This window comes from Mesoplodon densirostris, chromosome 18 (assembly GCF_025265405.1).
Source record: "Mesoplodon densirostris isolate mMesDen1 chromosome 18, mMesDen1 primary haplotype, whole genome shotgun sequence".
In the NCBI taxonomy this organism is placed as follows: Eukaryota; Metazoa; Chordata; class Mammalia; order Artiodactyla; family Ziphiidae; genus Mesoplodon; species Mesoplodon densirostris.
In genome coordinates this window covers 26,671,505-26,687,605 of record NC_082678.1, presented here as the reverse complement: position 1 = coordinate 26,687,605, position 16,101 = coordinate 26,671,505, and the positions used below count along the sequence as shown (strand labels likewise).

The following is a 16,101-nucleotide window of genomic DNA, read 5'->3' as shown; positions in this document are numbered from 1 at the left end:
TATTTCTATATTTAGTGCTGTCCAAATTAAGGTTAAAGTAACAGATGTTGCAAAAAAAAAAAACCCTTTTTTTTTCATTCAGGTTAAACACAGGCTTTAGAGTCAGAACTGAGTTCAAATTCCAGCTCTGCTTCTTACGAGCTTGATGACTTAAGACAAGTTATGTAACTTCTCTGTGCCTCAGTTTCCTCATTTGTACAATTGTGTAATATATATCACATAAGGTTACTGTGAGGATGAAATGTTAAATGCTGATCACATATGCATGGCAACCCAAAAGATATTAGTTTTGATAATTATCTTTATAATATTCTGCAAAAGTACACTAATAATTCTTGAGTAGAGTTAACCTTAAGTCAGATATTCTCTTCTTTCTTCCTGTTTCTTTTCTGTTTTTTTTTCCCCCTTATTTGTTTTAAAGAACTAAGGGGGAAAAAAAAGGAAGAAAGAAAGAACTATGAAGAAAATCTATTCCAACATTTTGGAATAAAATTTTGTTCCCCAAAATTAATTTGTTTATTTTATTGATATATAAACAAAATGTTATTTATTTATTCAGCAAACATTTATTAAATGCCTAGTAAATACTAGGCACTATGTCAGGCACAGGAATAATAATGACAATAAAGTGTGGTCCCTGCTCTCAAGTTGCTGACAATCTAGGAGAGTGACAAGTAAACAGTTGATTACATACACAGTAACAAAGGCTATGGCACAAGAATACACACGGGACTATGTGATGGGAGTATGGCTTTCACCAGTTCCTCTTGGATTTCTCTCTTCTTTGGCTCCAGAACCAAGGAATTAGCCTTATTTTTCTCTTTAGCTGGGTAGTTTAAATCACGAAATTTTTCAAAATTTGTAGAGATGAAAGAAAAACACCTTGAATTATGGAGGACACTAGAAATAGTACTTTTTTTACAGAGCAAGGGCTTCCTACCAGCATAGTCACTTCGAGGGTTTTTAACGGGAAAAGTACTTTGGCATATTTTTTCTTTGCTAGCCACTTTTTTTCTATTTTATTGTTTGTTTGTTTGTTTCTCTTCTCCACTTTGTCATCTAGAGACCTGGGTAGTTCCCAGTGAAAGAGTGTTTTACAGATTCTAACGGTGATTTATAGGTAAAGACAGAAAATAATTTTTTTAACCTTCAAGTTCCATACCAAAAAAATGAATATAAACTTTCATGGAAGTAATTGAAAATGCAGATAATTTTAATTCCATTCCATTTTTCAGAATTCTCAATCGTAATCCTTTGCCAACAGTTGAAGATTCTTGTCTATTTAAAGTGCCAGCATTAAACTCTTTGTAAGTATTGTAAGAGTTTCATGGCTCATGAGATAATTTCTGCTCCTTTTTACTTTCGTCAAAACTTGAGTACTTTGGCTAAACAGTCATAATTTAGATTTTAACTGGGTTATTGAAAATAAGAGTTATTGGCAAAGAAAAGGATTAAGAAAGAATATATATGGGTAAGAGAGCCAGCAGAGGATGAGAACAGTGTTGAAGAACACATATAGCTATGGAACATGAAGATGCATATAGGAATAGTATTTATCCAAGAAAGCAAAAAGGAATAAGGGGTACATTATTTTTTTTAAAAAAAGAGTGATCAAAAGAGGTAGATGCAATTGAAAATGAGAAGTGAGGATCATAGAAAATGATTGTACTGTTCAGCACCAAGGTCATTAATTTGATGATGCAAATTTAAATTTCTTCCAAAAGAGCTCTTTGGAATTATCATCTATGGCAAGTAAGAAGCCAAAGTGGAAGTAATCACATGTTAAGTATCTTCTTCAGTTTAGAAATTTTGTCTTTGGGTTTTATATCATGCATGTTTGGGCTTCTCCTTCAGAGACATGGGAACAGCACAAGTGTCACTTACCGCAATGGAAAGCATCCTCATGCTGACCCTTGAATTGGAAACACTGTAAGTTGATTTTTCTTACATTGATTTTCACTCAATTGTATTTTTAGGTTTGTTTGATTATCTTCTTAAGTCAGGTTTATTTATGTATAATTTTCATTTAACAAAATGCACTCTTTTTAAATATACAGTGTGATGTGTTTTGACAAACGTATAGTTCTGTAGCCAGCACCACATTTGAGGTAAAGAAAACTTCTGCACTCCCAAAAGACCCCTCCTGTCCCTCTGTAGTCAATCCATCCTCCTGTCACTACCAGCCCCTGGCAACCACCATTCTGATTTTTTTCCGTATAATGTTGCCTTTTCCAGAATATTTGATAAGTGAAATCATGTGGTATGTAGCTTTTTGTTTTTGGCTTCTTTCACTTAGCCAGTCTCTTTGGAGATTCATCTGTTTTGTTGCACCTGTCAGTAGCTCATTCCTTTTGAGCGCTGAGCAGTATTCTAGTTGTGTGGATACACAGTTTGTTTACGCATTCATCGTTTGATGAACATTTGAGCTTCTTATAGTTTTTTGGCTATTATGAACAAAGCCTCTGAAAACACTCACATGTGTGTGTGAACATATGTCTTGTGTGAGCATATGTTTTCATTTCTTTGGGGTAAAATACCTCAGGGTGGGATTGCTTCATCATATGCTAAGTGCCTATTGAACTTTTTAAGAAACTGCTGAACTGTTTTCTAGAGTGCCTGTGCCATGTTGCTTTCCCACAAGCCGTCTATGAGAGTTGCAGATGACCTACATCTTCACCTGATGCTTATATTTGTTTTTTTAAAAAAATTTAGCCTTTCTTGTAGGTGTGTAGTTGAATCTCGTGGTTTTTGCCACATTTTGCATTTCTGTAAAAGCTGATGATGTTGAGTGTCTATTCATGTGCAAATATCCTTTTAAGTGAAGCGTCTGTTCAAATCCATTTTTTAATTGGATATTTTTATTGAGATTTAAGAGTGCTTTAAATAAAAGACAAATGGAAAAAGTCCTTGCTCTCAGATATGTGTTTAGTAAATATCTTCTCTCAGATTGTGACTTATCTTCATTATATGAAAATGTCTCTGAAAACTAGAAGTGTTAAATTTTTGATGAACCCTAATTTAGCAATTTTTCTTAATTTTTCATATTAATTTAATTTATTTATTTGGTTGTGCTGGTCTTAGTTGCAGCAGATGGGTCCCTTAGTTGCGGCTCATGGGCTTCTTAGATCTGGCATGTGAACTCATAGTTGAGGCATGCATGTGGGACCTAGTTCCCTGACCAGGGATTGAACCCGGGCCCCCAGCATTGGGAACTCGGAGACTTAACCACCAGGGAAGTCCCTTAGCAATTTTTCTTAGATGGTTCCTGCTTTTTTGCGTCTTAATCTAAGAAATCTTTCTCTGAGACCCCACTGTCTAACCCCAAATCACAAAGATTTTCTCCTACGTTTTCTTCCAGACGTTGTATAGCTACATTTAGGTCTATGATTCATTTTGAGTTAATTTTCATATATGTTGTGAGGGAAGTGTCAAGTTTTATTTCTTTGCAGTTTAAAAAACTATTTCTGTAGGACCCTATTGTGACAGTTTATTATACTGCACCTTAAATTGTCCCTTCCCCCTTCCAATATGGCAAGCTAATAGAAACTGTCTGTTACGCCAAGGCTAGTTGAGGGGATTGCATGAGATTAGTATGCGGAAACGGCCCTGCATTTAGCAGTCTGTTCCAACCGTCTTTGTCAGGTCACCTGACAAATGACTGTCTTCACCGTGCCATCACGCATTGGTCACTGCTCTAGCCTCATCTTCCTCAGCGTCCCACAGCATCTGCCACAATTGCGATCCCTCTCTTGTCAGCTAGATGCCCTCCTCTCTGGATATTAAAAATTATTTCCCTGTGTAACGACGATACTGTTAATACACAGTATTGAAGAAATTAAATTCCTACACAATCATATTACCGAATAAAGTGTTGCTATTCAAATTTCCCCAATTGTCTCTCTTATATAATGTCATTTCTTTTAACAGCTTTTTGAGGTATAATTGACATGCAATAATCTGTGTTTACACACACACTTACATACACACCGTGAAGACATGACGAAAATCAAAATGTCCATCACCTCAGAAAGTTTCTTAATGTCTCTTTGTAATTCTTCCTTCCCATCGTTCCTTGCACTTCCCAATCGCCATGCAACCATTGATCTGCTTTCTGTTTGCATTTTCTAGAATTTTATGTAAATGGAATCATACAGTGTATACTGTTTTTCTAACTGGCTTCTAACCCAGCATGATTATTTTAATCTTCATCCATATTGTTGTATATATCAGTAATTCATTTCTGTTTATTGCTGAAGAGCATTCCTTTATGTGGATGTACCACCATTTATGTATTGACCATTGATGGACACTTGAGTTGTTTGAGTCTTTGTCTATTACAGATAAAGTTGCTATGAATATTTGTGTACAAGTCTTGTATGGATGTTTACTTCCATTTCTCCTGGGTAAATGCCTGCCTGTAGATTGGCTGCATCATTGGTAAGTGTATGTTTAAGTTTTTAAAAAATACCTATTTTCCATAGTGGTTTGATCATTTTACATCTCTACCAGCAGTGTATGAGAGCTGCATTTTCTTCACATTGCGGCCAACATTTGCTATGCTCAGTATTTTTAATTTTAGATAGTTTAATAGGTGTGTAGTTGTATCTCACTGTAGCATCCCTAATGATTAATCATGTCAAACATCTTTTCATATGCTTATTTTCCATCTGTATAACTTTGAATCTTTTATCTATATTTTTCTCGAGTTTTGAGAGTTCTTTCTATATTCTAGAAATTAGTCCTTTATCCAATAGGTAAGTTGCTAGGTATTTTCTCCCATTCTGTGACTCATCTTTTCGTTCACTCAGGAGTGTCTTTTGCAGGGCAGAAATTCTTAATTTCGATGGTGTCTAATTTATCTATTTTTTTCTTTTCTGCATTATTCTTTTGGTGTTGTATCTAAGAAATCTTGCCAAACTCAAGGTCATAAAATGTTTCACCTGTTTTGTTCTAGACGTTTTATAGTTTTATGTTTTACATTTAGATCTTTGAACCAATTTGAGTTCATTTCTTTATATGGTTTAGATGGAAGTTCTTTTTTTTTTCCTTTTGCACCTGGATATTCAGTTGTTCCAGCATCATTTGTTGAAAAGACTATCATTTCTCCACTGAAATGCCTTTGAACCTGAAAGTCAGTTCTCCACCTCTCTCTACTTCAGAACTTTGTATTCTGTTCCTTTGGTCTTTTTGTCTATCTTTACACTACTATCACAATGTCTTGAAGGTGTAGCTTCATAATCCTTGAAATCAGTTACTGTGAGTTCTTCAACTTTGTTCTTTCTCAAAGTTGTTTTCGTTATTCTAAATTTTATTTCCATATGAATTTTAGAATTAGCTTGTCAATGTCTATAGAAAAGCCTACTGGGGTTTTGATGTATAAATCGATTTGGGGAGAATTGATGTCTCAACAATATTGAATCTTCTGATCCATGAATACTTTATATCTCTCCATTTATTTAGGTCTTTCTTAATTTCCCCCGGCAATATTTTACAGTTTTCAGTGTGCAAGTCTTTTGTCAGATTTATTCTAAGTATTTTATATGTTGGATTCTTTTATAAGTAGCATTTTAAAACTTTGATCTCTGATTGTTTGTTGAGACAAATTCATCTTTTTGTATGTTGATCTTGTACCCTGCAAACTTGATAGACTCATTTATTAGTTCCAGTAGCATTTTCGTAGCTTCTATCAGGTTTTCGACATAATCATGTTATCTGCAAATAAAGATAGTTTTACTTCTTCCTTTCCATTCTGAATATCTCTTTTCTTTTTGTTGCCCTATTGCACTGGCTAGAACCTTCAGTTCCATGTCAAATAGAAGCAATGAGAGCAGATATCCTTGCCTTGTTCCTGATCCTGGTGAGAAAGTACTTTGTCCTTCACCATTAAGTATGATGTTAGGTTTTTTGTAGAAGTCATTTATCAAGTTGAGGAAGTCTCCTTCCATTCCTAGTCTACTGAGGGCTGTTTTTTTTTCTTTAATCAGGAATGTATGTTAGATGTTTTCATTCTTTTCCTGCATCTATTGCAGTGATTATATGATTTTTCCCTTCTTTTCTTAATTTGTTTATTTATTTTTGGTTGAATTGGGTATTCATTGTTGTATGTATCCAGTATTCTTAATCTTTTATGTAGATCCATATTCCAATCTGGTGTCATTTTCCTTCTGCTTAAAAATACTTCTTTTAACATTTCTTATTGTGAAAGTCTACCAGCAATGAATTCTTTCAGCTTCTGTATGTCTGAGATAGTCTTTATTTTGCTTTTGTTTTGACAGATGTGGGTATAAAATTCTAGCTTGATAGAATTCAATTCACTACTTTAAAGATGTTATTCCACTGAGTTCTCGTTTACGATTTTTCAAGCAAGAATTCTGCTGTCATTGTTATCTTTGTTCCTCTGCATGTAGTGTATAATTTTTTCCTCTGGCTCCTTTTAAATTCTTCTCTTTATTGCTGGTTTTAAGCAATTCGATTATTTTCTGTGCCTTGGTGTAGTTTTGTCCATGTTTCTTCTGCTGAAAGTTCATTAATCTTCTTGACTTTGTGGGTTTATAGTGTTTACCAATTTGGAAAAATTTTGGCTATTATTTCTTCAAATTTTTATATTTCTCCTCTCCTTCATGGACTCTAAGTACACATGTATTAGGCCACTTGAAGTTGTTGCACAAGTCACTGAGGCTCTATTCATTCTGTGGTTGTTTTGTTACTCCTTTTGTTTCATTTTGGATCGTTTCTGTTACTATGCCTTAATGTTCACTGACCTTCTGCCATGTCTAATTAGCCTTTAACCTCCTGCAATATCTTTTTCATTTAGACATTGTTTTTAATCTCTAGAAGCTCAATTTAGGTCTGTTTTACATTTTCCATGCCTGTACTTAACATTTTCAGGGTTTAGTCTGGGTTTTTTAACATATGAAATACAGTTATAATAACTTTTCTTCATGTATAATAACTTTTTAAAAGGTCTTTTCTGCCAATTCTAACATCTGTATAGATTATGGGTTATTGTTGATTGATTGCCTTTTCTCCTAAGTATGGGTCATATTTTCCTACTTCTTTGCATGCTTGGCAATTTTTCATATGATCCCAGATATTGTGAGTTTTAGTTTATTGTGTGCTATGTATATTTATATTCCTGTAAAATGCCTGGGCTTTGTTTTGGGTGAAATTAGGTTACTCAAAACAATTGTATTCTTTTAGGTCTAGCTTTTAAGGTTCGTTGGGTAGGAGTCCAAGTAGCCTTTAGTCTGGAGCTCATTATTTGCAACTACTGAGACAAGTCCTTTCTGAGTATCATGAGGTTTTCCAGTCTGACTTGTAGGAACAGGTACTATTCCTACAACCCTGTGTGATATCCAGTTGTTCTTCTTATTAATCATTTCATGTGGTTCTTTTCCTGGCATCAAGTTATTCCTCACACAAATATACTGACCCATACTTTGTTGAATTCTCAAGAGATCCCTCTGCATATCTCCAGAGTTCTTTGTCTGTGCACTTCTTTTCTCTCTGATACTCTGCTTTGTGAACTCTAGTTACCTTGGTTTTCCCAGACCCTTATCTCCATTTCATCTGTCAGGGAGCCCACTAGTCTCTGTCTGGACTTCTCTTCCCTGTACCATGACGTGGATACTCTCTCAGAGAAGTAAGGGCAATTATAGGGATCACTTCATTTATTTCCCATCTCCTCGGGAATCACTGAAATGTATTGCCTGAGGTTCAGTTTCTTGAAAACTGTTGTTTCATATGTTCCATCTGATTTTTTTCTTGTTTCAGCTGGGAGGTTAAGTTGGCCCTTGTACTTCATCTTGGCCAGAAGCCAATAACATTCTTTAAGTCTGTTTTGTTTTGATACAGGATCCAATTAAAGATTAGGCATTGCATGTCATGTCTGTGTTTCCGTTAATCTAGAATTTTTCCCTACTATTTTTTTTGGTATTTTATGACATTGGCTTTTTTGAAGAGTCTAAGCCAGTTGTCTTGTAAATTGCCCCACAATCTGTATTTGTCTGTTTCCTCATTAGATTCAAAGTAAACATTTTGGGGAAGAATACTATATAGGTGATGTATTCTTCATACTTCATCACTTGAGGTGGCCCAGTGCTAAGTTTGATCACTTGATTAAGGTGGTCTATTCCATATCTCTCCATTGTAAAGTTATTTTTCCCCTTGGTAATTGATAAATAATATGTGGGGTGATCCTTGGGATCAGTGAAGATCCTACTTTCAAACAACTCTTCACCCAACTGTGCATCAATGATAATCCTTGTCTGAATCGATTATTACATTGATAGTTGCAAAATAACACTTTCCTAATTCTATCCTTCCTTTTGCATTTATTAGCTGACATTATTCTGTAAAGAAGAGCTCCCCCACTTTTCATTTGGAGTATCATTATGAACTCATGTGCTTTTTTTCCAATTAACTGTGTTATACCTTATTATAATGATAATGTTATTCTTTGGAATGTTCCTTTTGTCCAGATTTGGTCAATGCGATCTCTGTTATTGTTTAGCCACATGATGCTTTTTTATTACTAGAATAATTTCTAATATATTACTCCTCACAAATAGGAACTGAGAAAGTGACTCCAGAATGTGCGGTCTTCTTCATACTCTTCTTAGAAGTCTGCCTTCTTCCTGTGTACTCTCAACCCAAAGTGAGGCTTTCGGGTTGGAAGGAGATACTTCTGAATTAAACTACAGATCAATGTCACCCAATTCTAATCGCTATTCCCTTTTTTCTAGGCATATCATACCTACTGCCATCCTGATCCTTCTGTTGGGCACCTCTCTCCTCCTCTATATTTATTTCCTCCTGGGGACAGGAGATCGGAGCCCTAGGGTCATAGCACTTAACACCGCTGATCTTGTTTTTCCTCACCTGTAAAAGGAGATTAAAAATGCTTTTTCTGCCCACTTCTGGTGGAGAAGGGAGTAATATAATTAGTAAAAAAAAATGTTTGGGGGAGTTCCCAGGTGGTCTAGGGGTTAGGACCCGGCACTTTCCTCCTCTATATTTATTGTCAAGGGCAGCAATTGGCCAACCGGCCCCTATCCAGTTCTATAGTCCATATGCCCCAAGAACTCCTTTTTGCACTGGTCTGTGGTGGCCTTGGCCTACCTCTTCTACCTACTCAGGTAACTCTTTTACCACGAATTTAATTACCTGTGTTTCCATTTATAGGACCTTACCCAGCCGTAGGGCCTGCTGCCTCTGCCAATTTAAAAATACTATTGAGGTTGTCTGTGAGACAGTCAAGCTGCGTTGTGACAGTGAACGCCTGAGGGACGTCACACGTTGTGGTGAGTCTCAATTGCGGGATAATACATTTTTAATTTTTAATTTAATTTTTTATTTTTAATCAAGGATGATACATTTTAAAACTAATGATGTAATTACATTATTTTAATACATTCATTCAGAGTTCCAGCTCCCTAAATTTCTAAGAATTACCCCCTTGCTAAAAATCAGATTCTTGGTTACATTATTAAGCTAAGAAGAGCTCAGTTACATTATTAGCTTCATAATGTAACTGATCTGCATATGTAAAGGAACCAGAGAAAGGAATGGAAGGGGGAAGGGAATTCACATTAATGGCCACATATCCTACGCTTCCCTCTCTGCAAATGACAACTTATTCACATAGTACATCACAGTTTGTAAACTGATTTTATATACATTAGGTCTCAAGTACCCTTTGTCTTATAAGACAGGTGTAAATATATTTTTGTTTATTTGGTTTGTTTCTGCAGTTTTATAAAGAGTGCAAGTGATGCTGTTTTATGTCCTATCTGGAGCCTGAGAGTTTCTGGTTCCATAACCAGAAGCTGCTACCAAGCCCTTCTAATGCATGGGAGAGCTAGTTATTTCTTTGACTGTCCAGCTCTGAACTTGCTCTGAATCGCAAGTTTTTCTATCCACAAAACACTCAGGGGCTTTCAACGATTTTTCTATATATTAGATTTATGGGCACTAACTTGATGACTTCCAAAATGTGCTTTCATGCCCAGGTAGCTTGAATACAGGTCTCTTTCAGTGATCTAGAGCACATCATAAATAATAACACTTTGCCACTTATATAAAGACAATATTGCTGATTTTTCAACACAGTTTTTTTTTTTTTGTCCTTTGGCCACCAAGCTGGTGGGATCTTAGTTCCCCCAGGAGGGATTGAACCCGGGCCACAGCAGGGAAAGTGCCGGGTCCTAACCACTAGACCACCTGGGAACTCCCCCAAACATTTTTTTACTAATTATATTACTCCCTTCTCCCCCAGAAGTGGGCAGAAAAAGCATTTTTAATCTCCTTTTACAGGTGAGGAAAAACAAGATCAGAGGTGTTAAGTGCTATGACCCTAGGGCCCCGATCTCCTGTCCCCAGTTTGGGGCTCTCTGCTAGCCTCTGCTCCTCCTTTCTCATGACCCTTCCCTCCTCCTTTGACCCTCACCAAAAATACTTTTAATCCTTTTGGGAGACAAGCCCAGCTACACACTGGTACACATTACCTTCACACAGTCAGAAGATTTGGATGGTTCCCCAAGTAGAGCTGGAAATATTAGAAGTAAAATGAATTGAAAGCAAAGTAGCCATCTGACAGAAGTTGCTTTTTCCCGGCTACATTTTAGGGCCTCAAGTATTATTCCATTGATTTGTTGAACATTCCACATGGGCATACAATCTGGCAAATCTCTTAACTTATACCCGAGCTCCCTGCCCAAATTTTAGCAAAGAGCCAGGGCGGACATAGTGTTTTTTTCTGTATAGAGGCTTCTGTTACGGGGACTGGGATATATAGAAGCAGGGACTAAGCAAAGGACTCAGTGGGTAGTTGGAGAAGGACATGTCCAGATGACGACCTGTTAGCGGCGGTGGTTGTCGTGGAGATCTGTGATAGCAGCAAGAACACAAGCACACTGAAGAGGTGGAGAGAGGAAGCCTCACACTCCTGTGCCTTTGAGGCAGGACAGGATGGGGTATATGAATGTGAGGAGTCACAGTAGATCTGCAGAGAGTCCAGCTGATGAGGGGAATATTTGTCTTCCAGCCTTGGCTTTTCTTGAGTACTGGCCCCTGGGAACCAGTGGAGTAATCCTGAATATAGTTCCTATATTTCACGCTACAGAATTTTCTGAGTAGATAGCCCCTTTTTCAAGAGAGACCTTTTTCACATTTTGTTGTTGCCAGTCATAGGCTTAAGTGTGGGTTTCTTTTTCTCCTAAGTGGCACTCAAACTTTGACTGATTCCTAATTTCTTTGGCTGTGGACTGACAAAAGGCTGTCCCATCAGTCTTCAGTGATCAAAAACAGTCCCTTCTCTTTTGACAGATTAAGAAACATCTATAGAGAATGCAGGAGGATCGCTGATGAAGGTGTTACAAGCCCAGAAGAAGAACAACAGCACCGAGCTGACTATTGAGTCAGAGAGGACGTCCTCACCTAACAGTGCTGTCAGCTTGTCAGGCTTCATGAATGAGCAGCTGGACTTTAATAATAGAAGTGATATTATCAGTACACTAAATTACATACTGCCTTATATCTCAGAGGGAAATCTAGGAGATGTGGAATCAACATTATTGCCATTCATTCAACTTCTTTTTTCAAATACACAAGATGGACATATGCCGCTGGGCCTTTTGAAAAACAATACAAGGAGCCCTTCTGTTAAACCTGTACCCAACAATTCAACTAATAAAAACAAATTGAGGGAACTCCATTTTGTGGAAAATTTGTTAGATGCAGAAACTCAAGAAAAAATTGATGAGGTTAAAAAGGAAGAAAAACCTGCCACGTGTACGCGTTGCAACCTTTTAAGTGCCATGTTGACACGCTACATCTTTCAAAAGAAATTAGAAACTGCCCAACCACAGAAAGACAGCCTAGCAAAGATTGAGAGTACAGAGGAAAAGCTGCTGAGAGTGAACAAGGTCCTCAAGGGGCATACCGAAAATGCACCTCAAAGCAGTGGGAGATGAGAGCGTCAGGAGGAAACAGAATGCCCAGCCATCTGTGGCGAACACTGCCAAAGAATGAAAGCTCAGGAGGCCATCCCCAAGAAAGCTGAAACAGCTCCTCATGGTGCAGAGGCCCAGGAAGCTGGTGGGAAAGTCCTCCAATGCAGAGTCTTCATTCATAAAGGAACACAAGGCCGCAGGCTCCTCTTCCCTCAAACCGTACTTCAAGGGCAGGCCTTGTGCCTCCATCCCGCCAAAATCCCCATCTGAGGTTAAAAGCAAATCAAAAGACTTATCCAACGCTATTCATGTTTTCGAAGATGCAAAGGCAAGAGTTAGAAATATTAAGGACTTCGAATTAATCTCACATTCTGGAAAAAAAATACATCTTCCATAAACTTAGGTCTCATCGGGTCCACAGAAAACCCAAAGTTAAAAAGCATCGAGGGGCTTCCCTGGTGGCACAGTGGTTGGGAGTCCGCCTGCCGATGCAGGAGACACGGGTTCGTGTCCTGGTCCGGGAAGATCCCACATGCCGTGGAGCGGCTGGGCCCGTGAGCCATGGCCGCTGAGCCTGTGCCTCCGGAGCCTGTGCTCCGCAACGGGAGAGGCCACAACGGTGAGAGGCTTGTGTACCGCAAAAAGAAACAAAAAGAAAAAAGAAAAAAGGGAGTCGAAAGTTCAGAAAGAAAAGTTCACTTGATAGAGTGATGCTTGCAAGCCCTCCGTTCTCTGTCGTGAGGAATCTCATAAATTCCCCTCCACGAGAGGCTGTTTCATCTTCAGGAGAAGTGACTTCTCAGGAAAATCCTTTTTCAGAATTATTTTCTCTTTCAGACCCTTCTGCAGAAAACACTACTTCAGAAAACAATACTGCACAAAATGTTTCTGAAGCAATTATTTCTACAGGAAACGCTACTCTGCCAGGAGGAACCGGCCCTGGAAACACTAGCCATAGGAACGTCTCCACTGCACATTCTACTGTCGCTGCAGACAACAGTATGCCAGCTGTTCAACACAGCAACAAAACACAATGGGAGCACCACAACATGGTCACTGAATTATCCTCTAAGCCCACAGGCTTCACTTTCCCAGGGCTCGCATCCCCGGGTGATCAAGTTGAAACTCAGCTAAACCAGCAGCTCTGGTCCCTCATCCCCAACAATGACGTGCAAAGGCTCATTTCTCATGTTATCCAGACTTTGAAAATAGACTGCTCGGACACCCACGTGCAGCTGGCCTGTGCCAACCTCATCTCTAGAACAGGCCTCCTGATGAAGCTTCTCAGCAAGCAGCAAGAAGTAAATGTGTCCAAAGCGGAATGGGATATGGACCAGTGGAAAGCTGACAACTCTATCAGTGAGAGCACAGAAGCCCAGAGTGAGCAGAAAGAGCAGGAGTCAAGTGAGGTGAGGATAACCCCTGACACGTGGGACTTGGACTTTTACTCAGTTTAGGACATGCCATTAACGTGCCCAAGCGGGAATACCACGGGCTCCTAGTCAGTATCTTATCTTCAGCCATGAAACAGGCTAAGACAGTGATCTCCAACTTTGCTCATTGAGAGAGTGTGTCACTATTCCTAGGGTAGGCCCGAAAAGGACATAACACAAGATAAATAAACTGTAGATAAATTGTAGAAGAAAATGCTAATGATAAGACTAATAACATTAAATTTGGCTTGTTCTTATAGAAGCTACTCGCCTGGAAGGATTGGGTTTCATAGTAGTTTAAGAATAGTTAGCTATCGTTTAGAATAGGATGAAGAATCGTAAGTTTTCATCCCTTCTATCTCCTGTTTTTAAAAATTGTGATATATTTCTTTAGCTCACAAAAGAAGTTCCAGGTTATGACTATAACAACAAACTCATCTTGGCAGTATCTGTACCTGTAGTAGTGACGATTTGTGTTAGAATTCTCTGTCTCATTGAGGTAAGGACAATAATTAATTCAGATTCAGAACCCAGAAACTGAGAATCAAATCCACCTTTCCACCTGCTACTACTTGATTCTTCCCTTTAGCCATGAGGACTGACATACACTTTGTTCTTTTAATGAAAAGTATATTCCCAGGATGTTTTTGTGTGTGTGTTTTTTTTTTTTTTTTTGGCTGCGTTGGGTCTTCATTGCGGTGCATGGGCTTCTTACTGAGGTGGCGTCTCTTGTTGTGGAGTACGGGCTGTAGCTGCACGGGCTCAGGAGTTGTGGCACACTGACTTAGTTGCTCCGCAGCATGTGGGACCTCCCCAGGCCAGGGATCGAACCTGTGTGCCCTGTGCTGGCAGGCGGATCCTTAACCATTGCACCACCAGGGAAGTCCCCACAGGATTTTTAAAAGGAACTTCACTCCCAGGAGATCCCTATGGAATTGGATCCATGATAACAAGCTATTGGACTATTTTGACAAGTGAAGTTTATAAGAAGGCCAGAGTTGACATGATAGTAAATTTTCTTCAACTCAAGAAAGTATGCTGATTTGAGGTCCTCACCAGTCACTCTCATTCTACCGTTGATTTCTTTCCTTCTTGGCTGAAGTGAGGAGAGATATAGGATCTCCATACTCAAGGAGCTATCAGTCACCCTGGGAGGGCTAAAAGGACATGCCTAAAAGACAAAAGTGTGATCTCGTCAATTCCTCAGGCTTACTTAGCAGCTTTCTTCTCCGGTGTATTAGGAATTGTGTAGATAGGTTCCATTAAAACACTGCAAGTAAAATCTTGCAGCAGGCTACCCTCAAATAGTTATAGTAGCCTATTCCTGGAGCTAGCCTGTTTACCTTTTGTTCAGTTACCTAGTGGTTTATTACTTTTCCCAGCAGGCAGTTGCTAACATTAAAAGAGTGATTTTAATAGGCTGACAGTCTTGATTCTACCCTACCACTCCACATTACTTTAGTTATCTTTTCTCCTGTAATGGCAGCCCTCCATTCCAGCCAAAGCAGCTCCTCACTATACGCTAGTTACACCATACCCATTCCTACTTTTGTCTGTGCCTTTGTCCATCGAAAATTCCTTTATTTTGCTTTGCCTGTGGAACTCCTATGAATCTCTGAAAAGCCAACTCAAGTTCAGATATCTTTCTCTGTAAAGCCTTCCCTGAATACTCCAGCCCTCCTGATCCTAGTCCTGTGAGGTTTGTCACCATTTCTGAGGGGCCATAGCAAAGCAGTCCCCTCCCCTCAGAACTCACAAAAGTGGTAAGCAGTTTTTTGAAAGGCAGCCCCCCAGGAGAGAACCACCAAGGTTAGCACATCATGGAGCTGAGCAGAGATGTGTAAGGACCAATGGCTTCCTGGCCTATCACACTTGAATCAAACCTGACATGATGTACTAACTTCTAAAGAGAAATGTGTCTATCTGCAGGAGGGTTGGTCACTAGTGAAAGCATAGAAAAGGTGAGGAGAGACCAACATGGGCAGTGCCCATCCTCACATTGCCCAAGAGTAGAGATGGCACCTTAGGCAGCATAACTGCAGAGTCAGGCCCACTAGCCAGGCTGCCTGTTGAGGAGATGGATGGATCCAGTTACCTCAGGCCGTCCCATTAAATTCTGGACTCAGCTGATTCCTTTTCTAATTCTGTTGTCACCAAGTAGCCTTCGATTCTGTGATTGTGCTTCAGTGTGCCACGGAGGCCTGTCCCCACAGAAGGTAATTCTCTGCTTGTGTAGACACAGATGCCCTGTGTGTAGAACAGATGTATTTCTCATTGTCAAGTAATAATTTGGCATTCTGATGTTTGATCAATCCTGTGATATTGCTCAAGTGAGACTGCCACAACAGGAAGACGTGAGTTCTCGCTTGGTGAGGAAGAGTATGATTTCTGAGCCTAGGAGGCTGGGGACTAGCTTGCTAGTCATTGGCCATTGCCCAGACTGTACCCTCTACATCTCAGGTGGCATATGGCCTTTGGCATTTTTAGAATTTCTGTAAAGTCCCCTTTTTCTTGTTTTCAACTTCTTGCATTTGTTTTGTTTTGTTTTGTTTTGTTTGGGCCTGTGTGATCTTAGTTCCCCAAGTAGGGATTGGACCTGTACCCTCGGCAGTGAAAGCGAGGAGTCCTAACCGTTATTTCCTCTCCCCACATATACGATAAGCTTTTGGAGGACAGGGGCCACGCAGTGTCCTTCCTATGGTAGACAATAATGGTGT

The 16,101-nt window shown here is 39.1% G+C and overlaps 1 pseudogene; it reads left to right on the top strand.

Annotated features, from left to right (window-relative positions):
- LOC132479140 (leucine-rich repeat-containing protein 37A3-like) overlaps positions 1-16,101 on the top strand; it is a 51,536-nt pseudogene that overhangs the window by 5,272 nt on the left and 30,163 nt on the right.